This window comes from Desmodus rotundus, chromosome 12 (genome assembly GCF_022682495.2).
Source record: "Desmodus rotundus isolate HL8 chromosome 12, HLdesRot8A.1, whole genome shotgun sequence".
Lineage (NCBI taxonomy): Eukaryota > Metazoa > Chordata > Mammalia > Chiroptera > Phyllostomidae > Desmodus > Desmodus rotundus.
The window spans coordinates 94,022,234-94,050,175 of NC_071398.1; the positions used below are offsets into that span (position 1 = coordinate 94,022,234).

At 49.0% G+C, this 27,942-nt stretch overlaps 1 protein-coding gene across 1 annotated transcript in view; it reads right to left on the bottom strand.

Moving 5' to 3' along the window:
* BRINP2 (BMP/retinoic acid inducible neural specific 2) overlaps positions 1-27,650 on the bottom strand; it is a 91,944-nt gene extending 64,294 nt beyond the window's left edge. Inside the window, exon 1 of the mRNA XM_053915392.1 lies at positions 26,884-27,650. The gene's annotated coding sequence lies outside the window, so the exon portion shown is untranslated. The remainder of the gene's footprint in view (positions 1-26,883) is intronic.
* Between the last annotated feature and the right edge of the window lie 292 nt (positions 27,651-27,942).

A 27,942-nucleotide genomic window follows, 5' to 3' on the forward strand; every position in this document is an offset into this window, starting at 1 on the left:
GCTAAGTGGTTTCCGCTGAGAGTGAAGGGCAAAATAGTCCGTCTATTCTTGTGGCTTTCAATCCTGAGAGCATATTGGAATTATCTGGAAACCTTTTTTAAAATACCAATGCCTAGCTCTGGCTGGTGTGGCTCAGTGGATTGAGTGCCAGCCTGTGAACCAAGGAGTCGCCTGTTCGATTCCCAGTCAGGACATATGCCTGGGTTGTGGGCCAGGTCCCTGGTGGGGGGTGCATGAGAGGCAACCACACATTGATGTTTCTCTCCCTCTCTTTCTCCCTCCCTTCCTCTCTCTCTAAAAATAAATAAATAAAATATTTAAAAGATAAAAAAATAAAATACCAATGCCTGGATGCCCAAAGGTTCTGGTCTTTAAGTCCTGCAGTCAGTTTTTTTAAAAGCTGCCCCTCCCACCCGCCGTGGATTTCAATGAGCAACAACAGTGTTAAGAACTACTGATATATTTACTCAATAGGAACCTGGTGGTCAGTTTTGACATCTTCCTCTTCCTTGCCCTTTATGTGTGACCTGTCCTAAGTGCCATCAATTTTACCTCTAAAATACTGCTCAAAATAAACCGTAAGTCTTTGTCCCCACTGTGAGCACCCTACTCTAAACGACCATCTCTCATCTGGGCAGGACATGTCATCTCTTTTTCCCTCGTGGGCAGGACACACCCAGGGTGTGTCTGTGTGCTCACCAGGGCATATTTCTTCAGGACCAGGAGGGGAGATGTCGGATGTGAGCAATGGCAGAGGGAGGAAAATAAAAATATATATTGTTTGACTCTCAGAAATCTCCTAATTGCCCATTTTGAGGGGCAACAGACCCCTGAAGAGTTCCAGGATCCGTGGGGCTAGGGTGGGACGGAGACTCTGTGTTCCTGATGAGGTTCTTCGTGACGGCCATGCTGCTGTTGGAGGCACCGTATTTGGAGAATAGCATCAGCCCCTCACCCCCGGGTATGTCGTTGGGATGACTAGTGAGTCACCGGGTAACGCATGCAGAGCAATGTTGGGCTGTGCTAATTGTCCAACGAAGGTTGGCTGTCGTCATCTTTCCCTGCCTGGCAACATGGTTCATGTCTGTCGTCTCCCATGTTAAATTTCACATTTGCCAAAAGCGACCGTGAGATTACCTGGCAGATTTGTGGTCTTAGACCTGTAGCTTCCTTACCCCATTGTGGCACTTAGCACGTGGAAGTGGGTCTGCCGATGCCTTGCCCGAATGCCCCTGGCTTCCCTGGACTGAGCTGCTCGAAGGATGGGAACTTCACGTTATGTCTCGTTGGTTTCCCAGAACACGCCTGACACAGAACGACAGCCCACTGGGTACGTTTTGATGGAAGAAATGAATGCCAAGTCTCCTTTTCTGTGGGTGCACGTGCCGGGTTGCCGGGACTCAGCGAGGGCTGCCATCTTGCTATCCTTTAGGTTTTCCTCTGAAGTCTAACATACGAGATTTCCCCTTTGGGTGGTGGGATCACATTTTGATGATGATCAATGGCAAAATCATCTTTCCCACCAAGCTAATACCTGGGCTCCTTCCCAGACCTATTACTACAGAATCTCAGGGCAGAGAGCCTGGGCACTGGGAAGGTTCAAACTTCCTTAGGCGACTGTAACATACAGTGAGGGCTGGAAACAACTGGGCTAGGAGCAATCTATTAAAATGTGCAAACCATTCGACATCATCAGGCTTCTACCCCCAACCAGGAATTTGCTTTTCTTAGCCCAATATAAACTGCCAGCTTTGAGCAGTTTTGAAAAGGAGTAAATAGAGAAATTAGCATTTGTAGAGCACTTTACAGTTTTCAAAGCACTTCCATACTTGGTGTGTCATCGAAATCTTAAAATAAACCAGTAAGGAAGGTATCATTATTCTTTACAAATGCAACAGCCGAGGGGGCGGGGGGTACCCACCAAACCCTTTTAAAAGAAGCAACACATCAGCAAAATGCCATCTGCCCGGTTTTTGGCTCTTGGCCTATCTCTTCTCGCCGAAGCTACCTACAAGCCATCATTGTTGCTCATCCAGGACTTGGATGCCAAACATTTTCTCCACTGGGCTCTTGGCACACCCTGTCCATGGCCGGCCAGTGACTTCTGCGTTGCTCCTCGGCCTCCCCAGATCAGCTCGGCTCTCTGCCAGCTGCTTTCCAGGGCCTGACTTCCTGCCCCACGTGTGGGCAGTGGTGCTGGTTTGACTGGCCTCTGCCCACAGACGGCATCTTCCAGTTTGCCCGATCTGCAGGTGAGGACACTCCAGGGGACTGAAGTGGCTTGCCTGGAGGCAGGAAGCCAGTGAGTGGCAGGACCGAGACTCCAAGCCAGAAGGAACAAGAACCAGCTCAGGGAGACTCCATGCTTTGGGGTCGGGAGTGGGCACAGGCCAGGCAGGGTTCTGGAAGGAACCAGGGCATCCCTTTACAAGCCTGCCAGGGGCCCCTTCGGAGTGTGAGGGCATAAAATTAGGCTATAAAATAATAGCAATAGTTTGCTAAATATGCTGACTTTAAACACCCAAAACAAGCATTTTGCTCATCAAAGAGTCCCTTAGGTACCCTGTTTTATTCCAGGGATGTGGCAATAACCCAGAAATACGTTTCACAGTGCCTCCTAAACCTGAAGCACATTCTCGTAAATATAATTAATGGTGGCCAATATTTGCCCTGTGAGGGAATAATATACGTTTAGATTAAAAACTTACTTAGAACCAAATATAACAAATAAGAAAGAAGAGAGATGAGCAGGATTTGTGTAGGCAAACCCGGGGCTACAAGTGCCTCAAGAATGGTGAGCATGCCATTTTTCATTTTATGCTGGAGGTATGGCTATTTTCTCAGACCTATGGTAAGTGACCGAGAGGCGTGTGGTGAAACAGTGAGCAGAGGAATGAAAAATATTTTGGTATGAGATCCAGAAGGTGCTATTTTTAAAAGAACGCCCCCAAATGCACTAAATATTAGTGTTATCATTGAAAGAACGTTGAACCTCATGAAGTGACTAAAGACTGTTGGAGGCCCCGTTCTTATTACTGAGTAATCATCACTCAATCACTCTGAGTAATGCAGGTCCTGATATATATGCTTCACATGTACATAAGGCCTCATCACTTCATAGCCCCACCTTTTCTATCCGTATGCAAATACGTGTGAGACACTCCTCTGTGTATAGAAAGAGAGTTAAATCTTCTTAGTCATGGGCAGCTGTTCAGGAGAGAGGGAAAAATGAAGGCTCATTAAAGTCAAAAAGGGGATTGAAGGAGATTTGATACACGAAACGGTTAGACACAAGGTTTTGCCTACAAATTAAGAAGGTGTCTTCTCCCTTTCTCTGACCTCAGGCAAATGAGCATTTCTCTTCTTCTCTGTGATCCTATCCACGTGTGAAGTCCCGGTGTCCTGGGGAAGTGGTATCCGGGATGTCACGCAGCATCCTCAGTCTGGACCTGGGTTCTCAGAAATATTTCGTGGGGGGAAAGAATCCCATGATCTAGCCTCTTTGAATTGTATGTGGCAAAAACATAGCAAGGTAAAATAATCTGTTTATGGAAAGATGCAGGATTAAGATCATATTATAGAGACAGGGTTTTAGGGGGTTGGGAGGAATAGGATCTTTGCTTTCCTACAAGTTACCTTAAAAATGTTATCAGGAAAAGGAGAATACAAAAAACAAACAAACAAAAAACCCTCCCATGGCTCTCCTGCTGAATAACGATGGAAGATAAAGAACAGCAGTGTTTTCGTTTCTGCCTGGTACAAACAATAAGATATACAGCTAAACACCTCATAAGCATCATTAGCATCTTCTTCACCTGTCAGTCCCTGTCTGGTCCTAACACCAGCATTTCTATTGCCTTAGCAGCATGTAAAAAGTCCAGGGTCATGGACCAGGAAGAATGGGACCTGGGTCTAGATTGCAGCCTTCGCCAATAACCACTTCTGTGACCTTGAACAAGCTACCTCCCTAAACTTTAGTTGCCTCCTGAGTAAAATGAGGTGGCTGGAGTCGACGACAGCTGGGTTCCCTTCTAGCACTGGCAGGCTAATTCTTCTTCAACACAGTTCCACCATGTGATGGGAAAGACAAGCATAGCACGATGCTACTCTGTAAATGCCCCAACAATGTCTGCTGAAAGGCCCTCACCTTTGTGGAGGGCACATTCTGAATATGGCTCAGTTCTCATTTTAATTCTACCTGAGGGATGCTTTTGTGGCATGCCTCAAGTTCAAAAAAGGACACCCTTTTATTTCCTTCCCCTTGCAAAGAGAGACAAATAAATAGTTTGTCAAATTGCCCAACAAAGGGGAAACTAAGAACTTCATGCAATTATATGGTTCCTGAAGGTTCTTCTAATTGAATTACCACAGGCGCCTGTTGGGCATTCATGGGCACGGCCCCCCTAATTCCAGTAATATTACCTCTGAGGATCCTATAAATGCCATTAACATAAGGCAGATATTTGCTTTCAATAAGATAACACAGATGATTTTGTCTAATTGTCTCTCTAATTCCTCCCCCCTCACAGCCTGGGAAATCGCTTGCCGTGGCTCAAATGCAGGACTTTATTATTGTTCATCAAAACTGCTTTGGAAACAGGATGGGCAGTGTGACTGAGACAGCGTGACCGGGAGGGTTTGGCTCCTCCCTTCACCCATCACGTGCTCTTGTCTTACGACTGACCATACTCTGTCTTCTGGGTGGGTTGAAGGAACCTTTGTACTGAGATCCCCACGTATCATAGAAACCTATCAGGAGGAAGGAGAAGGGTAGACAGAGACAGCCCCCATCCTCACCACACCGTCTGTGGACACCAGACAGGTCTCATGAGCGGTTCACGCCTCAGAGCGCAGGTGGGTTCCCTCTTCCAAGGGCTCTCCTATCCCACATGGGTATGATTTTCTGTTGGGGGGTTGTCGGTGCCTGTCGCTGGGGTGGGGTCATCATTCACGGGCAGCAGTTAGCTGCTGCAGGGTAGCTACACCCCGTGGGGCAGGACCACCCTGCCGCCTCTGTAGGCTGGTCTCACCATTCACTCAAAGTTCCGTTATTCTTGGGCAGCTCAACCTGGGATATTCCTAAATCGAGTCTGTTTTTAAGCTGTTCAGGGTCTTGGCTTGTTTCCCTTATGTTTTTGACTGTTTGATGGCTCATTCATTCCCCCATGTTGGCCAACAAGGTAAAACCTGATCCCCTTTGCCCCTGTTCAGTGCTCCAATGAGATATTTGCAGGAAGGCTTAGGAAAAGCAAGTTTTAAGGGCCCTTTGAATTGCAGTTATGTGTGTTCAGACTCACCACTATAAATAATCCCAAGTCGAACATAAGGTCTGGCCCCTGGTCAGTGGTGGTAATGAAAGTTGACACTCGGTTGTATCAGGGAATGAGTGATGTTCTTAATAAGAATCAAGCTTGGATGGACTCATTTCCTCTCCACAAACCAATACACAGACCCAGGCTGTGGGATAAGAGGAAAAAATAAGTTAGACTAAGCAGGGGACCAGACGGCCTTCACAGTGGGTCTCTCTAATCTCACCTGTGTTTCTGCAAATCACTTCCTCCCCTGTTAAACGGAGCCTTTGGTAATTATCAGGCCCATCCACCCACAGCCAACGTGAGCACACACCGGGACACGGACAGGTGTGATGACCCATGCAGTGGCTGTCAGTTACAGATCGCAGGTGACTCATCTCGGCAAGGTCTATGCTTTCCTCCTGAAAGACGGTTCAAATCAAAACACTCCTAACTTTACAGGATTGGTGAGGAATCCCAATCAAACATGGGAAGTAACAAGAGGAAATGAGGTTTGCAGGAGACCCCTATTATCTCTGCTCACAGTGGAGCAATTATGCCAATTATTGGAGTAATTGCTCCACTGTGAGCAGAAATCCCACAGTTAAAGTTGTTTCCCCATTATTTTCATCATGGCAATTGATTGATGCCACTTTTAAACCCCTTTGAAAGAATGATGGTCTTCCATTGTAATCTTTTATTTTTTAATGTAAGGTTAAACCAAGATATGCATGAAAGAAAATATAAGAAGAAATACATATTTTATATAACATAAAAAATTGACCTGATCTCTGTCAGGGTTATTCACTGCAAATTTCCAGCTTCCAAATATGCAGCCAGAGAACTGTGAATGTCTGGCGTTTCAGGCTGGGTTTCCTCTGGACTCATTAAAGGTGAAAGACATGAATCAAATGAACGGGATTTGGAGAGGGACCACCAGGCCGTTAAGTCCAGCGTCCTTACGGGCTACTGTAGTTTGTTCTCATCTTCCTCCTCTCCGGAGTTTTATCCAGTTTCACTTGAAATGTCTGCGCTTCCCAGAGGAAAAGGTCGGTCTGGGTAACAGAGCTTGCCATTTGAAAGCCTTCCAGCTACGAGCCCTGGCTGCACTGTGAAAGTGAGCTCCAGAAATGCTCTGTGTGAAAATTACAACTTGTTCAGCTAGCACACAAGTTTTAGGGCTCTGCACTGATGATGACACCCTGGGTCAGTAGACTGGTCCTCTGTGGCTAAAGGGACAAGGGGGATTATACTTTCGTGCAGGGATGACGCTGTCTGGACAGAGGATGACACAGCTGAGGCCCTCTGCGCCCCGGCAAGGTGGCGGGGACTTCTCTTGGCTCTGAGGGGGACATTGGGCCTTTTGCTCCTCGGTCTGGGATGATACAGTGTCAGGCAGAAGCAACGCCTGTGTCAGTGTAAGAATTGATAGTTTTCACTTGAACATTTCCCCTAAAATGTCCTATGGTGTGCTTGAGTCTGATAGTGTTATGTTACAGAGTGACACGCTTATGATTTTGTCATAAAAGATTTTGTAGTAAAAAAAGGGGCGTTATTTGTGCCGGACCCTGGATTACCGTAGGAGCTCACGTGAGTGGGCTGGACAACTGTGGTAAGCTCTCATTTCACCCTCACCGTAGCCCGATGAGGAAGGTGTGGTGGCCACCTATCTGCAGGGTCTACGACGAAGTTTCGCTCTGCGAAGTGGGTCACGCGTGACCACGTCACTGCAGAGTGGGGTCCCGCACTGAAACCAGGCCGTCCACCCCCAGAGTCTGTTCTGACCACAGGCCTGTGTGTCACCCAGGCCCAAGCCGGCACCCCAAAGCTCTCTTCCCATCAGAGGGGTTCAGTTTGCTTACAGCTGCTTCCAAGGGGACCCACGTGCTTTTCTCGACTCCCACCACGGGACGAAAGAGGAGAGAACAGGAGCCTGCCAACCTCGACAGATGGCGTGTGGGCTGTTTCGGAGATGGGAAGAGAGACATTTTTGCTGACAGAGAACAAGGGAAAGAGACTGGGGAGAGGTATGGCATAAGCGGAGAGAGCTAAACTTGAAATTTATATGGAAGGGAAGAAGATTGAGGGATCGGGACAGATCTAGGGGACAGATGGGTAAATAGGCTGGAGAGGACATTTTTTAAGTGCTACATAATTCTGTCTAGTGAGGAAAAGTGGGTGAGGAGACCCAGTCAGAAACACGAGAGGCAAGCCCTCTCCCTGGTGTTTGCAGTCTCCCAATGGGAAGATGATTCCAAAGACTTGTGATGGCCCCGCCCCCCACCCAGGGAGTTAGGGATCCATAGTCATGTGCAAAGGAAGCTTGCCTTAGTCATTCCGGTTTGGAATCAGCCCCAGAAGAGCAGAAGATCAAAAGATGGGATGTTCTTAGGAAGCTCAGAACTGTATCTGTCCCCATCCATTGTCACCTGAGCTCCAGAAAGGGAACAATAAGATGGAACTGGAATTTCTATTGAGTTGACCCTTGTGGATGCACCCCCTGTTACCGAGCTCCAAGGACCCTCCCAAATCTTGGCTGTGAGACTCCTGGTGGGTGGTCAGTGTCCCGCCCCCTCCCCTTTCCTTTTCCCTCCCCTGAAATTATTTATGCACGTGACTTAACACCAAGATGGTTTATGCCTGAGCTTGCCTTAGGAGACAGGAGACAGACGGCCTGCTTGTGTGAGGGTCCCTCTGGGGAGTGGCAGATGTACCATCAGGCTCTGTGAGAACAGAGCACGTCACAATGTTGAGGCCTCTGTTGAAAATAATGATTCGTGTTGCCCAGGCCCCACGTTGAGAAGCATTTATATTGATATAGGTGCTGGGAGAAAAAAAATCAAAAGATTCTCCAGCACCGGACAGGGCAGGTCTGTGTGAAGAAGGACGAATCAGTGCCTCTGATTGGTTGCCTCTGTAACAAGCCTGCAGGTGATTTAGCGCTGTTGGCTGCGGTTCTTCTCTGGGAGAGACCAGGGGCGACCAAATGACTCGCTCTGCCTTCTTTCTGCCCCCTTCACTGTGCATGGGCCTGGGCGGGAGGACTGTCTTGGACCCCATTCTGGGAGGTTTGGTTACTAAAGAACCCGATTACCAGACAGGCCTAATTGAAAACAGGTCTCACCTGTCATGTAACTCCATGACAGAAAATTTGCTGACTGCATCATAAGAAAAAAGTTTTTTTTTCAGGTAATTTTTTTCAGCTTTCTTAACTCGCCCTTTGGTCATTTGTTTAGATTTTTGGAATCAAGTCTAAATGGAGCGATTGCTTTCAATTAAGGCCACATAGTGAGTAACTGCAATTCTTAACTGGTGTTACCGCTTTGTAAATGTTGTCACAGTTAGAACCGCGCTGACGACACGACTTTTGTCTCTCTCTTATCCTCCGCTATCTTGGCTCTTTTCACTTCTTCAAGAATTCTCTTGAGCTATAGATTCCCCTACAATTAATTTGCGTTTCCTCCTGAGTTAGCTTAATTGAAAACATCAAGCTAATAAAACTTGGAAAAGATGAGTGTTTTATAACAGTGTTAGGTGACAGGTGAGTTTTATTATAAACCTGTACACTGCAATTTCTGCTCTTAAAGCATCGTTCTTAGGAAAGAGAGGTGTGGGTTTATTTTCTGTAAACAGCTGCTGAGTTTCTAACCCACGGATAACATTGAGGAGGGAGCTGTGTGGACCAGCACAAATGCAAAGGGTGATACGGGCACCACGCAGCCGAGGGGTCCCCCGTGGGTAAAACAGGCACATCTCAGAAGCTGCGCGGAAACATTAGAATTAAGTAGGTATCACTGAGTGTCACCGGGAAGTTGCTAGACAACATATACATATATTAATTTACCAATGTTGGGGAAATTCTCCAGATATCCGTGTGGATCACTTCCCTACCTTCTTTTTAAAAATGATTATTTATTGATTTCACAGACAGAGAGGAACGGGGGAGAGAGAGAGAAAGGGAGAGAGAGATTTGTTGTTCCACTTATTTATGCATTCCTTTGTTGTGTGTCCTGATGGGGAATCGAACCTGCAGCCTTGGCGTATCAGGATAATGCTCTAACCAACTGAGCTACCCAGCAACGCACCTCCTTGCCTTCCTGCAGTCTTTGCTCAAATGTTACCTCTTAATTGAGTCCGACCCTGATCATCCCATTTAATCTCTAGTGCTTTAATTTCCCCCACTCTATACTTTTTCCCATAGCACTTACTACCTTCTAACGAAAAATACAACTCATTTATTATGATTTTGTTTAATTTTTTTGTCTCCTCCCATCAAAATATAAGCTCTGTAAGGGCTAGGATCTTATTTTCTGTCTAGTTTGCTCACTGCTCTATCTCAGGCTCCTAGAAAGTACCTGGCACCTTCCTTGGAGGAGCTCAATAAATATTTGTTATTCTTGGTATATAAACTTGGAATTGAACTAGATAGAATGAATACACAGCTCAATAAGTTACAATACCTGCTGTAAGAAACTCACAAAATGATACTAACAACAGAGATAAAACGGTAATAATAGCAACAATGGCAGTTGTTATTTATGCGGTGCTTATTATGGGCCAGTCATTGCGCTAAGTTCCTTATTTCACTATTTCATTCCATTGCCACAATACTCCTTTAGATAGATAATATCTCCATCATATTGATAAACAAAACCAAAGGCTCAGAAAATTTAAATCCTTGGCTCCAAACAGCTCAGCAAGAAATGATTGTGTTGACATTTTCCAACTCAAGACATTTCCACTCCAGGATCCATGGTTTATAAAATCCTTTTAGTTACAGACCTTTCCCAAACATACACAAAGTGGAAAGCATCATCTTATCAACCCCTCTGTACCCACCATTTAGCTTCAACCAACAATCATAGATCCACGGCCAGCCTGGTTCCCAGAGTCCACGATGAACCACTGGGCATGGGATCGAATCAGTGGAATGGGGCATTTACCCCCTAGGAGCGGAGGTAGAGCAGCACTCTGTGCGGGGTGGTTAGGAAAGCCTTTGTGAGGTCTGCTTCAGGTAACCTCTCCTCCCCATCTCCTCTCACCAGCTGACCACCCAGGCTTCTCGTGAAGCCCTACAGGAATGCTCCATCCCTGCTCCGTCCCTGTTCCTGTGCTCACGATGTGTGAGGCCTGATCCAAAGGAAAAGTGCACGGGAAGAACTCAGTTTGGTAAGTGTACGTGCTTAGTTTGGGAAGGAAGAATTTTCCACTGAGCCTTGTTACTGCCAAGGGGGTGAGGGTCCAGAGGAACAAGCTCAGAGTGTAAGACCTTAGAAGTAGCCGTGGACTAAGACCAGCTATCTCTGTGGGCTCCTGGAGCTGGTGGCTGATGGTCGCTCAATCAGCCCACGTGCACCTTAAGCATTTTGTGTTATGAGATGGGCATGGCCCTGGCTGGTGTGGCTCAGTTGGTTGGAGCTTTGTCTGTTAAGTTGAAAGGTCTTGGGTTTGATTTCTGGTCAGGGCACATGCCTGGGTTGCAGGTTCGATCCCCAGTCGGAGCATGTATAAGATGCAACCGATTGATGTTTTTCTCTTGCATCATTGTTACTCTCCCTTTCCTTCTCCTTCCCTTCCCCTATATCTAAAAATCAGTAGGCATGTCGTTGGGTGAGGATTTTTAGAAAAAGAAAGAGAGGCACAAATTATGATGGCAGGAAACAGTTGACTTAGGAGAGCCACAGAACGTGGGGTGTACGAGAGGGTGCTGGAAGGCTGATTTGCAAAGATCTTGGTGTGATTTGAAGTAGCTCTTTCCAAGTCTCCGTCGTTGAGGAGCTAGTCCTCTGTTGTCCCTTCTGCCTTCTCCCTTCCTCCCATACTTTCCTCGGGGTCTGGGAGGAAGAATCAGGGACTTGGCCTACATAGATCTGACTGGCGTTCAGTTTCTGCCTCTCCCTGTTGTGTGACCTCAGCCTGTTTCCAAACTTGCCTAAATCTCAGCTTCCTGATCTTGAAAAGGGGCAACTGTGCTGTGCGGTTTACATTTGTAGAGCGTCTCAAACGGTGCGTGGCACATGGGAGTAAGTTCCTCAGAAACCAGGGCTGGGAAATTCTCTGCCGTTGCTGTGAGACACTCCTTCCGCTTTCATTAATGAAGATGTGGAGTTCCTCAGTGGTGTGCGCCCATAACTAGTATTATTCATGTTTTACAAAGGAGGGCATGAAAGTAACCAAGAATCCTGGTTGGACTGTACGTCCCAGTGACCCACATCCCACATGTAGTTTGGAAAAGATCCAGGACCCGGGGGCCCAGGTGTACCTTCCTCAGTCCCCTCTCACTCGGCTGCTAACTTTAACTTCCTGTTATCTCCTCATTAGCAGCTGGGAAGGTACTGACAAGCAAAGGCCTCCTCCTGCCACCATGTCATCCCCAGGGTCATCGCCAGGCCCAACAGTGCAAGAGGCTCAGTGTACCTTCCCTGTGCCTGGCGCTGGGATAATCAGCGCGCGCGTGTGTGCGAACGTGTTCCTTACAACAGTGTGAGCATCATTAGTTTTCCTTCTCTTCTTTTTAAGATTAGGAAATAGAAGACCAAAGAGTTGGAGTAACTTGCCAAAAGCCAAAATTGCAATTGTGTCGTCCCCTCTGGCTAGCCCCTGAGAGCCACCTCCCATGCTCAGGAACCAGGACGGGGTGGGGGTGGGGGTACAGGGACAAGGGCCAGGCTGTTGCATCCCGTACGAAGGTGTCAGCTGGCTGGCCAGATCTACAGCCCCATTTGGGACTGGTAGGCACGTGATGGGCACCTAATTCCTCTTCACGAAGGAGCCCTCTCAGGTTGTTTTGCTAAGCGTATGTCGTGTTGTAAGTACAGCAAAATTGTTCAGAGGTTCCAAAAGTTTTTATAATAAATTCTCTGACAAATAAGGGGTGATGACTCCAGGCCCTCGTGTATGGAAGAGAATCCTTGGGCACCGAGGTAACGTGGCTCCCAAGCAGGTGGTGTCCTCTTGAGCTGCCATTCCTCCCTGGCAGAAGTTTCCGGAACCTCCCTCCTGGAGTAGAGCAGTTAGCAGGGCGGGTGCTGGAGGCAGACAGCCTGGGTTCAGACTCCACGCTCTACCTTTCTAACTCATTGGTCTTCGGCAGATACTGGCCCCTCAGTCTCAGCGTCATCCTCCGTGAAACAGGCACAGTAAAAGTGTCCGACTCACAGGGTTGTTTGGAGAAGTAAATGAGTTAATGCTTATTAAAACTGTAGCATAGTACCTGGTAAGTATTAAATGCTTATTAGCATGCAGTGGCTAACATAGCAAACACTTCTCCAGACTATCAGCTATCCCCCCCCCACCCCCCCACTGGCGAGCAGTTTCCACCAACTCCACCCTCACTTGCTTCGCTGTCTGCTTTGGAAATTGGATAAGAGTAGAGCTGGGCCGCAATGCCCTCTTGCCTAGAAGGTGCCACCCATGCCTTTCTGCCAGTGTTTCTCCTACCAAATCCATCACAGTTGAATAGGTTTTTAGCCATAAAGTAAAATTAAATAAAAAAGAGTTTCGAGGTCAAGACATACTGAAATATGTGGCCGAACAAAGTTAAAATGTGTTTCTTTACTGCAGGACTTTCCGACCCTCTGCCATTCTCAGGACCTGGCAAACCTCCCGTGGTCCAAGACGGGGGAGTGGGGGGAGGGGAACCAAGCCCCCGAACTTTCTCCAAGCACAGACCTTTTATTTCTTCATGACATTCATTAACCGCTTAAAAGCCACTAATAGTCTACCAAACCGAGATGGGTAACATTTCACTTGGATTGGCCTTGAAATGGTGTTTCTCAAAGTGTGGTCTTTTTTATATCACCTGCTATTAAACGGCAGTTTTCTGCATTTTACCCAAGACCTGAAGAATCCGACTCTCTGAAGGAGGGGCTGAAGATTCTGCATTTTAACAAGATCCCCAGGTGCACACAGAATTTTGAGAACCACTGTGTTAAAGAAAACACTTCCCTAATTGTGGAATTCTTTACATTTGAAATACTGAATACTAAATTTTCCTTCATTGGCAAGATAATTTGTCAACTCCGGAAAAAACCCATATTGTAATGGAAAGAGGGTGCTATGGGGAGGTTCGTGTAACTGCCTAAGCCTGAGAAGGTTCCCCAGGGCTAGGTAGCATGCCAAGGCACGCAGAATATGATGACAAATAAGACTCCAATCCTGCCTTCACGGCGTGTAGAGTCTGTAATGGACAAGGGACCCAGGGACACGGCTCCGTCTCTGGCAAAACATCCCTGTAGGACCTTGGTGGCAGTGACCTTAGTACTCAAGTTCACAAGGGTTAGAGCGGATTTATTCTGGAAATCAAAGTAGGGAGAGGGAGAATTAATATCTCTTGAAATGGCTCAGTCGCAAAGGAACCACCAAGATAGCAGCTTTTGTTTTGTTTCGTGTCTTGATATCCTTAAAAAAAATGCTGCAGGAAACAGGGCGAAGAAGTCAAGGAAGCAAAGGATGAGAGTGGGGAGTAAACGGAGGGGAGACCTAATAGCTAGATGAGGTGTGGAAAGAGAAAACCCCAGCCCTGCTGACTCTGTTCGGTTTCAGGTAGGAAATAACAGGATTAGAATGTCAAATTGCTGAGTCCTGCAGACCTGAACCATAAACCCTCTCTAAGCTACTCAGCTTTTTCCCTCTGCAGTCCCTAATTAAATATTGCTTCGAAAGAAATAAAATAAAATAAAGCCTTTGGGGAGTCAACTAGAATTGCATCTTGTTAGTCTGTGGCAGGGCTGGTCATCTGGTTGACCTACACCAGGCGCTGAGAGAGGAGAGGAGCTATAGGGGAAACATCAGGGTACCAGAGGTCTCATCTCTGTCTTCAACGTTACATAATCCCTTCTTGTTTCATATGCAACCTTAGTGGCATCTTTTTTCCCCATGTAACTTCTTGGCCCTAACCGGCAATAATCGAACATATGCCGGATTCCCCGTCTCAGATTTAGGCAGAGCTGTGAACCAGAGGGTCCAATCCAAGAACATTGTAAGTAGCATTTGAAGACCAAAAATCATCTGTGTCCACCTGGAGGAACCATCAGGCAAAGTTTAGGAGTCCCCCCAAGTCAGGGTGGCTCAACAATTCCTCCTCCTTTGTGCTGATTTCATCTGTGATCCAGATAATGTGTTTATATGTTTATGTTCTTGCACATGAAGCTTGCTATGTGGGTATGTTCCTCAGCCTCATGTCACTCAGGTCATGTAAACCCAGTGTCTGTGTCCCGAGCTTGGTGGTTGGTATCTTTATGCTCAAATATCTGACTCTAGCACCTGAGGCCACTTCAGGCCATTGTCCACTGTGCTCTCCCTGCCGAGGTGGAGTACCTCTGCCACCGAAGAATTCCACCCTAGCAGAGACCTGTCATGGGCTCTGTGTTCTTCTGCCGTTTGCCTGTGCAAAAGCTATCATTTCTCCATATGCATATGGCATGTGTCAACTGTTTCAAAATTAGCCAATTTTCCTAAGCATAAAAGTGGATTTTTGTCATATCACACGAACCATATATCACAGAAACAAACCGGTTTTTGTTGTGGCATTTTTTTTGCTTTCCAAAATGCATTAAGTCTTTTTAAGTCACTGCCAAATCTATTTCGCTCACTGCATTTGTGAGATACATTTAAAGGAACCAAGCTGAGGGAAAAAAATACTTCAGACTCTGCTGTCGCCTAGAAAGAAATCTAGTTCATTACCAAACCAGACACACCTAGGAGGCTGGATCAATTCCCCTGCTTGTAAATAATAAAGACAGCATTTGGATGCTGCCCTGCACTCAGCTTTTGGGATAGAGCAAAAATAATAAACATATCACTAAAACGATTAAGAAAAACAGGTGCCACTTACAGAGCCATTCTGCGTATATAGGCATTATGGGAAAGGCTAACTTTGCATGATTTCCTTTCATACTCAAAACAGTCCGGTGACATGGGATTTACTACGTCCATTTGACAGACGTGGAACCTGAGGCTTGCGTAGCTAAGCACCTAGCAGAGCTTGCCAAACACTTGAACCCAAGTTAATCCTCCCTGAGCCTGTTCTCTTGGTGACAAGGCCATCTCCCGCATCAGCAAAAGCCCGTTAGACCACAGGGGCAACCACTATGCGCTCTTGCATGCCAGGCTTCTCCTCCTGATGAGGGTCCATGTGTGCTGTCAGGGACTCGATGGCCTGGGGTCTCTCTCAGTCAGATAATCCCCATGGAGCTTTGGAGGGGGTAGGGGCACGGGGCCTCCCACGTTCTCCTGCCACCAGCCCAAGGCACTGTCTTGAAGGCCGTGGATTACAGCAGCCTTCTGCGGAGAGTCTGCCTGCCCCTGAACAGTGCCTCCCCACAGTGCCTCCCCACAGTGCCCAGATCGGCATGATGCAGTGCCCACCCCGAAGGGGCAGCTGTCTTTGCGGTGAGTTTTGAGGGGCCTACAGTTCCTCTCAAGAGGGAAGAACATGAGTCTCCCACTTGGCCTAAAAATCTGTGGGTTTCTCGTTCCAGCTGCTGGAGTGTTAATTGAAAGGGCAGCATATCAAATCGTTATTAGTCATTAATACTTCGGCACCAATTAGTTGATCAGGTTACTGAGAGATGTGCAGGGCCCCGAGGGAAGGATATCATTTGGAGGGAGGGGGTGGGGAGGGCTGGCAGCGAGAGGGTGCTGGCATTTAAGGGGAGAATGGGTGAGAAGGGAGGGAGGGAGTGAGGACCACAGTATTGCTTCTCTCTCTCTCTCTCTCTCTCTCTCTCTCTCTCTCTCTCTCTCTCACACACACACACACACACACACACACACACACACACACACACCCCTGTCCTTGCCCCTGTGGAGCCTTCCGGGACCTCACTTATAAGCAAGGGTTTTAGAAAAGGTACCAGCCACTCCTGAGCAACCTTCCCTGAGAACCTTGACCACGCCTCCACGGCTGGGGGCGTGTAACACAGCCTTTGGCCTCTAGGGGTCTCCAGCACCCCGAGGTTTCAGGAGGATGCTGACCTTGCTCTGTCATCCCCAAGGGCTCAATCCCAAAGAGCTAACTACGGAGGCAGGTGCATGGAGCCCCCAGGACCCCATCACCTGGGAGCCCTGTTCATCCGCCTGCCCTGCCCCTGCCCTACGGGCTATTTATAGCGCGTTGAACTGCTGAACGCTAGGTGGGGGTGGGGTAGGGGAGCAGAAGCTGCCTGTCCCCGCACTCCTTACTGAGGCTTGAGCATTCCTCTGCCTCAAGGGGATTGCAAGGACTTCCCTCTGCAGCCCCACTGCACACTGCTCCAGGCTCCCAGACTGCCGCTGAGCAGGAGTCTCTACCCTCCCCAGTCCCTGTCCCAGACCCTCAACCTGGCAAACAGGATGCTGCAAGGGCCTGGGAGGGTGCGGTGGGGCAGGGTCCCATAATCACCAAGGTCTGCTGGCCATAGAAGCTGGATGCTGATGGCCAGGATCTCCTTGAGGTTGAGGATGAAGAAGGGACAGTGAGGGAGGACCACAGCCTGGGTCTGGGGAGACCTCAGTGCCCTATGAAAGCAGAGCCTTTGAAGGACAGAGGATCCACAGAGAATTTTTCTGTCAAATCTTAAAACAGAGCAGTATTGGAAAAAGTAAGAAACTTGGAGAGAGACGACATCGTTCTGGGTCCACCCTTAAAGAGACCCTGGCTCTCTAACCCATCCCACGGCATGGGTTTGAATCCCAGCTCCACTACTCACAAGCTGTGAGATCTTGGATAATTGACTTACCCACTCTCAGCTTAGCTTTTCTCATCTTCAAAATGGGGATCATGGTATCTCCTTTACAGGGAGTTGTTAGAACTGACTAAGATTTTACACTGATACTTCACGGCGCCCGCCACCCAGCCGGTGTCTCCTCATACGCACTGAATTTCACGCATCCTAACCCACCGAGAATAAAGGGGGCACCAGCGATTTTTCCTGGGCTCACTGAACTTCACAGGTGTGGCGGCTGGTGAGAATCTTAGTTTAAAATCAGTTTGGCATGTCACCTGTTATTTGAAATCAACCTCAAGTCTTGCTTTTTAAAGGAATTCTGGAGTATGGTGGTTTCCAATGTGTCTGGAACAACCTTTAGGTCTCCGGAAGGTGACTCAGGGACCACTTGTGGGTGAGGAAGGAGAAGTGACATGCGGGGGAGCTCCAGGCCCCCTGGGCCCACTCCCACCGGGGAGGTCTGCTTTCATCTGCTTCATATGTTGGTGCTCGAAGTAAGGGTTTATTTGCCTACCTAAGTGAGGGTTTATTTCTCTGCTGCTTTTGTAAAAGGTTAAAACCCACTGCTAATAGACATTCTTGTGTAATTCAGGGAAAACTTTTCCTCCAAGCCGAAGGACACTCAAATCTGATTTTGTTGTGGAAGCCTGCTCTTTTGGAAAAGGACCACACCTGCATTCAGAAGCAGAGGCACTTGAAATACTGAACCCACCCACACTCGGTACTCAGGGTGTAAAGCATGGCGCTTGCAACTGGGCAGCGTTTCTGAACGGGCACCAACCTGCTTGGCCTGGCCTGGAAATCCCCCAAGGGTCTACCCAGTGCCTGCGGCCCACTTCTGACTGAGGTAGCCCTGACCTGGGAGCAGTTACCCTGACCTTGACCACAGAGGTGCCCTACCCTTGGGCATGACCTAAAACCAGCAATCACAGTGCAAAGCCCAGTATTGACGAGTGTATGCTTTGGGATCTGACAAAGCTGGGTTCACCTCTGAGCTCCGCCTCTTCCTCATCGTGTGACCTCAAATCTCTCTGAACTTTCATTTCCTCGTCTATTAACAGACGCTCACAACCCTTCTCAGAGGGTTGGTCAATGATTAAATGAGACAGTGCCTGGAAAGCACTTCGCATGGTGCCTGGCATATGGTGACTACAGCCAGGAACGCCCTGACTCACTGGCGTCACCAGCACGTCCTGAAGCCACTACCTGACTCGGAGCACAGCTGAACGCTGTCCTTGTCCTCCGTGGAAGTCGGTGTCTTACGAACTTTCATACTTGGGGACACAAACCATCAGCTGCCATTTCCCGAATGCCCATTGGGTAGCAGGTAGCTTTGCTGAAATTTTTAAATCGTTTTTTCTAATTTTCACGATGGCTGGACAAGATAAGGGATTATTTTCCATCTCACTAGAGGGGATACTAGGTTCACAAAGGCTGTGTAACGTATCTAAGGTTACACGCTCAGTGACCAGACTAGACTGAGGCCCAGGTTGGTCCGACCCAGCAGTCGCAGGCCTTGAGTGCGCACCTTGCTGGCGCTCAGCGCTTTCCTGCAGAGTCTGAATGTCAGCTCCTCGGTGCTTTGTCTTTCTTGGGGGATTAATGTAGTCTGTACACAGGCATGACACTTACTTCATAAGGTTATGATAAAAATTAGATAAAGATAATATAAAAAGAATGAACAATTTTTATCATAGAGTAGGCTTTGGATAGATATTAACTATGTATGAAGCTCCCCTACCTGCTTTAGCTGCTATCCGAACGGTTTCTTTTTTAATGTTGTTATGAGAAATACTCATAGAGAGGATAATATGTATTGTGTATATACATGTGGTGTGGCATGTGTGCTTGTGCATATATGTGTACACATGTACATTTATGTAGATATACATGGAAAGTTATAGCACAAACTACTATCTAGTCAAAACCAGAACAGCTAGCACCTTGGGAACACCCCCTTCTGTGAGTCCCTCCTGAACAAATTCCCATTTTCCCTCCAGTCCAATTCACTTCTCATCTTGTTAAGAAATAATTTTCCGTTTCTCTTTTGCTCATGTCTCTGAGTTGTCCCCAGCCTTTTTGCTGTGCCTGTCCCTTTCCTAAGGTTCTGAGTGACGTGTCCTTCCCAGGACAGGAGTAAAACATCGTGGTTCACCAGAGCAGCGATGTGGGTGTGTATGCGTGTCTGTCTGCACTGTTTGCCTCTGTGGAGAGCAAACCAGGTGACTCGCAAGATATGTCCTAGCCCCAAAGAACTGAAGGGACAAGTGGGCTGGTGGGGGAGAGGGCTGGGAACATCCAGACAGCTTGCTGCTGCCCAGGGGCACCTGGGATCGAGTTGAGTCCCTCCCATGGTCAGGGGCAGAGGTCATGCAGTGAAAGCCGTGGTTGCACCAAGTGCACGGTTCCTCTTTTTCAGACCCCAGACTCTCCCCCAGCCCGGGATGATTTCTCCCTCCCCCAGTGGACAGGCCAGGCCTCGATGTAAAGGTTCCCTCCTGGAAGAAGCTTTTCCCGATCATCACCTCCGTCACCCTCTCCTGCAGTACCCTAGTTTAATCATCTTAAATTCTCTCATTCATTTCTTTGTTCCCATGTTCGTTTCTCTGGATACCATAGTAATAGGCAGTATGGACTCAAGAGCTAAACTGGGTTAGAACACCAGCTATACGCTTCCTGGCTGTGCAGTCTTGCCCAAATTCTTCCACCTGTCTGGGCCTCCAACTCACCATCTATAAGATGGGAGTATAGGATTCATTAAAATGGGAATTACAGCACCGTTCGGTGAAGTCAATGAGTTAATGTATGTAAAACCTTTCAGTACAGTGCCTGGCCCAGAAGTACTATTCAGGTGTGTGCTATCATCAGCAATGTTAATAATAATCATTCTTGTGATTATCAGCCTATCTTCCCTCTACAGTTGAGCAACTCGGTGGCAGGGCTTTTGTCTGCGGCTCCCTGTCGAACCCCTAGTGCCCAAGAAGAGTCCCTGGCACATACTTAGAATCATATGCTGAGTCCCTGTCTCCTGAGAACTCTGTCTTACCGCCTGGATCCCAGCCTGCCTCGGAGAGCCCGAGACAGCCGCAGGAAGCAATCCTTACGGTGTGGTGGGCAGAGGGCGGGACAGGGTTTCCGTCAGATGCGTGGGAGTACAGAGGGGGAGGCAATTAATTCCCTCCCAGAGTCCCAGGGAAGTCTTCACAGAGGAAATAATCTTTAAAATCTTGAAGCTCAGTAACCCTCAGGAAACAGAGAGCGGGCAGGGGGAGGTTCCGCAGGTAAACAGCACAGCACGCCTGCCGCAGCCCTGAGGTGCCCAGGGAGCTGCCTGCCGCTTCAGGTTGCAGAAGGGAAGGGAGGAGTGAGGAGTTGCAAGCAGAGGCCGTGCGGCCAGCTCACGAAGACTCTCCTGTTTGCCATGCTAAGGAATTGGGATTTCATCCCGACAGCAGCGGGAGTCACTGGAGAGTTACAATGAGGGGGAAAACACGGTCACATTTACCATCATTGCCAAGATCGCCCTTGCTGCAGGAGGAGGCTGGACTGGCTAACCTTCGAGGGAAGAAACAGGGAGGCCAGGTGTTGGGCAAGTCCAGGTGAGACGGAAGAGACCCCAACAAAAGAGTGGGGGGGAGGCGTGGCTTTGAGGAACCACCAGAAGGTGAACCTTGTCAGGTCCTGGGGATTGATTGCATGTGAGGGGCCACGTGAGAGAAAGTGGGGTCCAGGACCACCCATATTTCTGTATTATGTTTCTGGGGGTTTGGCTGGGAACTTGGAGGAGGTAATTGGTTTATGTTGGTGCCTAATGAGTTCACCTTTGGACATTTTAATCTTGGCGATATCAAAGTCAAGACCTTGGGTAAGAAAGGATGTTGACACTTTTTGAGTATCTACCATGGACCTGGAACTGTGTTGGCCCCTGTGTGTATTTCATCTCATTTAACATTGAGAACAACACTTGGAAAGACAAGACATTATCATTTTTTATTTTATAGCTGACGAAACACAGGCTCAGAGAGGTAGTGACGCCTACTCCACATAGGTGACATTGAAGGACAACGAGTAAGCCAGTCTGACTGAGCAAGACTGAGTGAAATCACAGAAAGGGAAGGACTAGAAGATGAATGTATAGAGATGTTTGGGGACAGAGTGTGGGAAACTTTGAATGGCGATATTAACCATTCCACAGGGGTGTTGTGAGACCCGGCTGAGAGAAAGTTTGTAAAATATTTTGTAAACTGTGGGATGCTGGCAAATATGAGAAGTGCAGGTTATGGCCAAACCTTATTGCAACGAGTAATAATAATGAGTGAATTACAATGTTCAAGTCTGTAATTATTAAATACAATTCAATCGGATGTCTTCTCCCCTTGCTTCTGGCTGATGGGCCCACAAAAGAATTTTGAACACAGCATGTCTTTCTTTGGCTGTCCCTGCCTGCCCCCTGCCCCCCGCACCCCCCCCCCCCACACACACTATGTGCATGTCTGGTTTGAAGGGGAGCTCTCAGGAGGAAAGATGATAATGTGGCAGAGATAAGAAGGAAGAAGGGGATTAGAAAATCAAACACACCCAGCTGATCCCAACTCTTGAGTCCTCACACTTTAGAGTGAAACCCTAAAGATCATTTATTTGATTATTTCTACTGTCAGGCAGAAACTCAAAAATATTAGGATGAAGGGACCAGGTCAGGCTACCTGCGGACTGTTCACGTGTGAAATGACAGCCGCTAGGCTCCTCGAATGCTTTGGGTAGGCCCAGTGAGTTGATGAGGTCCCTCAGGTAGAAGCCAGTGTAAGCTAGCTGTGGCCTCCGTGGCCTTGGACCTCAGGTGTCATCCCTCCCACTGCACTCTCTCTTCCCACGTCTCGGGCTCCTCCTGACTCACACCTCTGCAGGGCCTAGGCCAGCACTGTCGAAAAGATACATAATGCGAGCCGCATACATGATTTAACTTTCCCAGGACCCCCATGAAAGAGTAAAAAGAGATGGGTGAAACTAATCTTGATATATTTTATTTAACCCAACCATTTTAACATGGAAACAATATTTAAAAATTACTGATGAGATATTTTATTTTTTAAAATTTATTTGTTAAAGATTTTACTTACTTATTTTTAGAGAGAGGGGAAGGGGAGGAGAAAGAGGGAGAGAAACATCAATGTGTGGTTGCCTCTCACGTGTGCCCTACTGGGGACCTGGCCCATAACCCAGGCATGTGCCCTGACTGGGAATTGAACCTGCGACCCTTTGGTTCACAGGCTGGCACTTAATCCACTAAGCCACACCAGTCAAGGCTCTATTCTTTTCTTTTTTTTTTTAATGATGTCTTCAAAATTCATTGTGTATTTTACACTGACAGCACACTTTCAAGTGCCCAAGCTCCACGTGGGGCTGGTGGCCAGCGTCTCAGTAGCATAGTGCAGCTAGAGCTCAGTTTTGTGGGGTATTGGGCGGCCCACTCCCTTTGCTCAAGCCACTCCCCAAATATTTGCAATTCATGGGAGCTTCAGTGAAAGGAATGATGGAACTGGCTGTTAAAGAATCCACGCTGTCTTCTACTCAACTTTACACCCATCTGCATGGCAGAGTAACAATTTCAGGAGAGACCAAACTGCATCCTAATTGGTCAGATGAGACCTGCCCTCCGCAGCCCCTAGTCCGAAGCATAACTGAGCTGACAACCTCTTCACTCTCAAGGAGAAGTGGCTTTAGCCACAGTCACTAACCACACACAGGGGCCTGGACCTCTGTCTTAGCCCCCAAATGGGGCCCTGGATACTCCCTCCAAAATAAAGAAAAAAGGTGGAGGCCCCACACTCCAGCTGGATGGTCATTTAGGACCAGAACAAGGCCTAGGGGAGGGTTTTCAAGAACAAGAACATGTCCCTCAGGACTTGTCCCAGAGGCGAACTCCTAGGACGAAGCAATCAAGCAGATGGGGTTCTTGGGGATTTTCCTCTTGATCTAAGAGCAAATAGGATGTGACTTTAGGCAAGCCATTCCACTTTCAGTGCCTGATAGGGACTTCCTCCATGTTGGAATGGGGCCACCCAGCAACTAGGGACATGCTGGGTGAACAGGTGTTTCCAACCCCGTGAAGACCAATGAATAGGGTGGTTGCTTCACCAGCTCTCTCCCAGGACCTATGCCTTGCCTTGACCTTCCCTCCAGGAGACTGGGCTCACTGGTGGAGCAAATGAGTGTGGCCGACCAGTCACAGCCATCTCCTGGTGGTCTGTAGCCGTTGGCCCTTCCTTGGGGTTGCCCAGGCTGGCAGACTGCTTCTCCCTTCTGCTGCTAGGCAGAGCCATCACGGTACCCGTGGTATAGCTGCAGGCGATCCCGCACCCCACCCCCTCTGCTTTTTGTGGCCTCCTCCTTTGTGACTGCTACAGCATATGTTTTATTAAAAGGGAAAGATGAGGGAGACAAGAGGTTATGTACATGGGCATGCTCAAGAATCTTAAGACTGAAAATCTCCTGCTCAATGCGAAGTGCCTAAGGGCTTTGGCATTTTGCCGGCTCTAAGTAAACCCCAACAGGGACTTTTGGGTGGGGAGACAGGAAATGGAAGAAAAGCAAGGCTCTCTCTTAGGAGAGTCTGCCTCTAAAATATGAAAAGATTTTTCTCCTGTTTTCTTGAAATTTGCCTGGGAGCCCTCCATAGCTTCATCCAGTTTTTGTGATAAGGTATTGATAAGCGCTCTGACCTTCAGCTCTGTTTTTCCCATAATGTACGGCTTAGGCTCACTGAGAGTGGGTGGAAGGCTAGGTAATTTTCAACGCCTAGAGAGATGTCCAACATTTCAGTCCTCTGCCTGGTCCGAGGAGCAGTGTCCTCTAGGCTAAAATGCGCTTCAAATAATCAACCCAAGTGTAGGGTCTTTCCAGGATGCAAGTGGAGAAGTGGCATAGGGTAACCCGCCCTGCCCCCATCACATGATCCCGCCCTTTTAACTTGTGCTGCCCTCAGCATCTCTGCCAGCTGGCGTCCTTTCCCTTTTTTCTCCCTCTTTCAACAAATCCCACTCCACCCCACCCCCCCGAGGCGCAATACAAACGATCCCTCCTTGCAGGACTGATAGATAGCTCTCATTATCTGGACAAATCAATTGCAGATTAATTAGGTCAGCCTCACGAATCTCTGGTATTGAACGGCTGCTTAGAATGTAGATTGCCATTTGCCTTTTCCCAGATGTAAGCCTGTTTTCCTAACCAGACTGTAAGATCACTGAGGGCAAAGGCAAGGTGTGCCCCCCAGTGCCCTGAGGCCAGTGCCAGAGGCAAGCTGTCTGTCCCTGCAACCTCCCCTTCCTGCAGAATACAGAGAAACCGAATCACAACATGGTTGTGAGATTAAGCCAATCCTTAGGAGAAGCCCTGGAGCCTGGGGTGGGGAGACCCACTCCACCCCCGACTTTCCCTTCGTTGCCCTGTGGCCCCGAGTAAAAGCAGTTGGGTCACCATCCCCCGGGTCCTCTGCCCTTGCTTTTCCAAGAAGGAGGCTAGAATCATTCTAGCTCTATTTCTTAGGGTAATCAAAGATTAATGAGACAATAAGCCATGTGAGGATTAATTAGGTGAGCTCCCTACAATGCTCCCAGCCCTCTGGAAAAGGATGTCGTTATAAAATGTAGACAAGGTCTTATTTAAGAGAAAGAGTGGAATTGCCAAAAATACACTGCACAGTGGGGAAAACAAACCACTAAGCAGGAAACCTCAACACTAAGCATCCCAGTCAGCAGAAAGTGCCCACGCAGATGTCTCCATCCCTCCAGATTACCTCTTGTTTGTGAGCAGGGGAGGGATTTTGGAGCATGTCAGGGAGGAGGGGATCTCTTTAATGTGACGCTCCCCAGTGGCTAGCCTGTGCCTGGGGAGAGAGGATCAGAAGGAGCTGATGACGCAGGGACGTTCTTTGCCCTCTGGCCTTGCTCAGTAAACAACCTGTTAGGAGACCAGAAAGGAACACCCAGAGGATGATCTTTAAGGGCCAGAAAGGAGCAGATGCTCCCCAGCCTTGAGACTAGCCCAGGGCTACCAGCACAGGTTCGCTCCTCCCTCCCCAGCCCTTCCCTCCTCTCCTCCTCTGGTGCCCACACTGCAGCACACATCACCCCATTCTGGGAGCCAAAGCTGGCCCCATTTTGGCTGAGGAGGGAGAAGCCGAGCCAGGGATGCTTCTGTCTTCTCCATGGCTGCAGCCCACCTGTCAAACCCTGTGGGGGTAGCTGCCCTCCAGTAGGGAAGCCCACGGGCTGACATGTGCTCCCTTTTCTTCAAACATCTCATGGTATCCATGCTCTGCACCGGCCCAAATCCTATCTCTCCTCCAGAAGCCCAGCGGGCATCGTTCCCCAAAGTAGGCAACAGCAGTGACATCAGTAAGGTTCCAGGACCATATGGGAGCCTTGCTGGGTCATGCCCCTCAAGCTGCAAAGCAACTTATTCCAGCTGAGAGGGAACTCCGGGAGTCCTGCCTTAAACAAATAACATACACACAACTGTGTGAAGTCGAAAGGGAAAAGACACCAACTCCAGCATCCCTCTGCTGCCGCCTGATGTCATCAGACTGCCCCCCAGGGGATTCTGTAAAATACTTGAGCTGCTGGGTTAACACTGGCGTTGCATGCATTCGAGAGAGCGTGGTCAGAGAGTGTCCCTTCCACATGCCCATGTCTGCAGAAGGATGGAGGCAAAGATACTTGACTGACAGTATGCTTGTCACCTCCTGATGGTCTGTGCTGACAAATCACTGTCCCTGTTGGATAAGGCCCAGATGACCCAGCTATAAGCAGGCTGTTTTAATTGCTCTCCTTTTCACCATACATTTCTTTCTGCTCAGGGCACCGGCTCCCAGGGCTGGGAAGAGCACACACACCGTTCTTCATGGAGGGGTCTGTTCAATCACGTTACAGTGCATTGGCTTGATTATTAGTTAATATTTGGCTTAGGTCTATATACCCTGGCTAAATATGTGCCAGGCAGAGGGACTGCTTGGTGAGGAGAAAACTCCTCTGGGCTGGAGCAGCAGCTCCCAAGTTCAGGCTCCTACGAGGAAGGAACACTCCAGCATCTGGGGCCTGGGCAGAGAGCTGTACATGCATGTTTCTGTCGGCAGGCAGCCCGCTTCCTGCATACAGCTGTGAGCACAGGCACACGCACACACAACCACAGGCACCACCAGACGGTGCATCCAGACCATCACAGAGATGGCCAGATAATGTCAGCACGCCCCTCCTTCCAAGTGTGCAGCCAGCCTCAACTCAATCAATGGGCTCCTGCCACCACCCTGGGGAGACGATCTGCCGCCTGTGGGGCTCACTCTTCAGAATTTTTTTTCTTAGCTGCATGTGCCTGGGAGAAAGAGACAGGCCTCCGCAGACATGTCATGAAGCTGTATGAACACGTGAGCGTCTATGTTCATCTCTGTATCACATAGCCTGACCTCAGCTCTTCGGGGTCCTCCTCAAACATCGTGAACCACGTACAGTCTCTGCCGGGCAGGCAGGAGTCCTTGTCATTTTCTGCGATTGTGCAGCCCGACTGGATTTTCCGGAGCTAATGGGAGTTGCACCAACTTTGAGGACTTAAACCAGGTAAAAGCAATATAGGTCAGGCAGAGTGCCCAAGCCCTGTGACAGCCATGCGACAGCATGAAGCAGGGACAGGGCCATCTCTAGAGCTACACCCCCAAGTGCACCGCTCAGCCCCACCAAACAAACTGTGAGATGGGATCCTTCCTTCTGCCTGCAACTGCCAGGCACCAGGGCAACAGGGTTATAAGAGGGCAAATGATCCCCTTGCCAAGGGACACCCCAAAAGGACAACGAAAGGGGGACAGAGGGAAAACCACCCCAACCCTGCACTATTACCTTGGATCCTTGCAAGAGCCCTCCTGGCTGTATCAGCTGCTCCCCAAACCTCCGCCGACTGGGAGGAGACTCCTAAAAGATTCCAGGTTTTTGTGTAACATCTCCAGTGGCAGCTTTCCAAAGTTTCTACTTCATGATTTCTTGTGACTCTTTCTCATTTGGGGAAACGCGAATGCCTCCCCTTCAGCTTGTGAGAGGGAAGGGAAGTCTTTTTCCAAATTCTCTTGCTCCCCGCTTTGCCGCCGCTGCTGCTGCTACACCACTTGCCGGCTGCCTTCCCGCTGAGCAGCCGGGATCCCAGACACCCAAAGCAGGCTCGAAGTGGGGCTTCGGCGCTGGGTCCGGGTGCACACGGGGTGCAGAGGGAAGGAAAGTGCAACACCCGACCAGGGGAATCCCCTGTCCCTCCACCGAAGAGGAACCCAAGATCTCGCCTTCCTTGCAACTCTGAAGGGATTCACCCGCCCTCTCTCTCTCTCTCTCTCCCAAAATCACTGCCTCGCACATGGGCAAAGCCCGTTCCTCCGGCTTCAGCGCTCGCTCGGCTGCCCGCCGACCTGTCCCTGCACTCGCTCCGCACAGCAGGTGCCCATCCCCGGGCCAGCGTGAACGGGATGCTCCAGAGCAGCGGAGGCGCTTCCCCGGCTGCCGCCAGCGGCTCCCGAGGCAAGCGGATTCCAGCCCCGGATGCAGCCGCGCGTTCCTGCTTGGACTCTGCGCTCCGCACCTAAGCAGTGTCACCTGCAGACTCAGACACCAGATGAGTGTCTTAAGATAACAATGCTGCCGGGCCAGCCTCTCTCTTCCTTTCTTATGCACGTAGCTTGGCAGCCAATGGGACACTGCGCTACAATCCCCACGGGCGCCCATTGGCTGGCGGCTTGGCAGGGGGCGGGCTCGGAGCCTCCCCGCTGTCTCGTTCGGTCAGCAGCCAGGCGGGGGACCAGCTCCGTTAACCCTCCCGCCTTGCAGCAGGGACTTTGGTGTGGGTACGGAGGGCTTGGACACTGTCTGGGCTGGGAGTGGGAGAGTGTCAGAGGCTGAGGAAAAGGAAGAAGC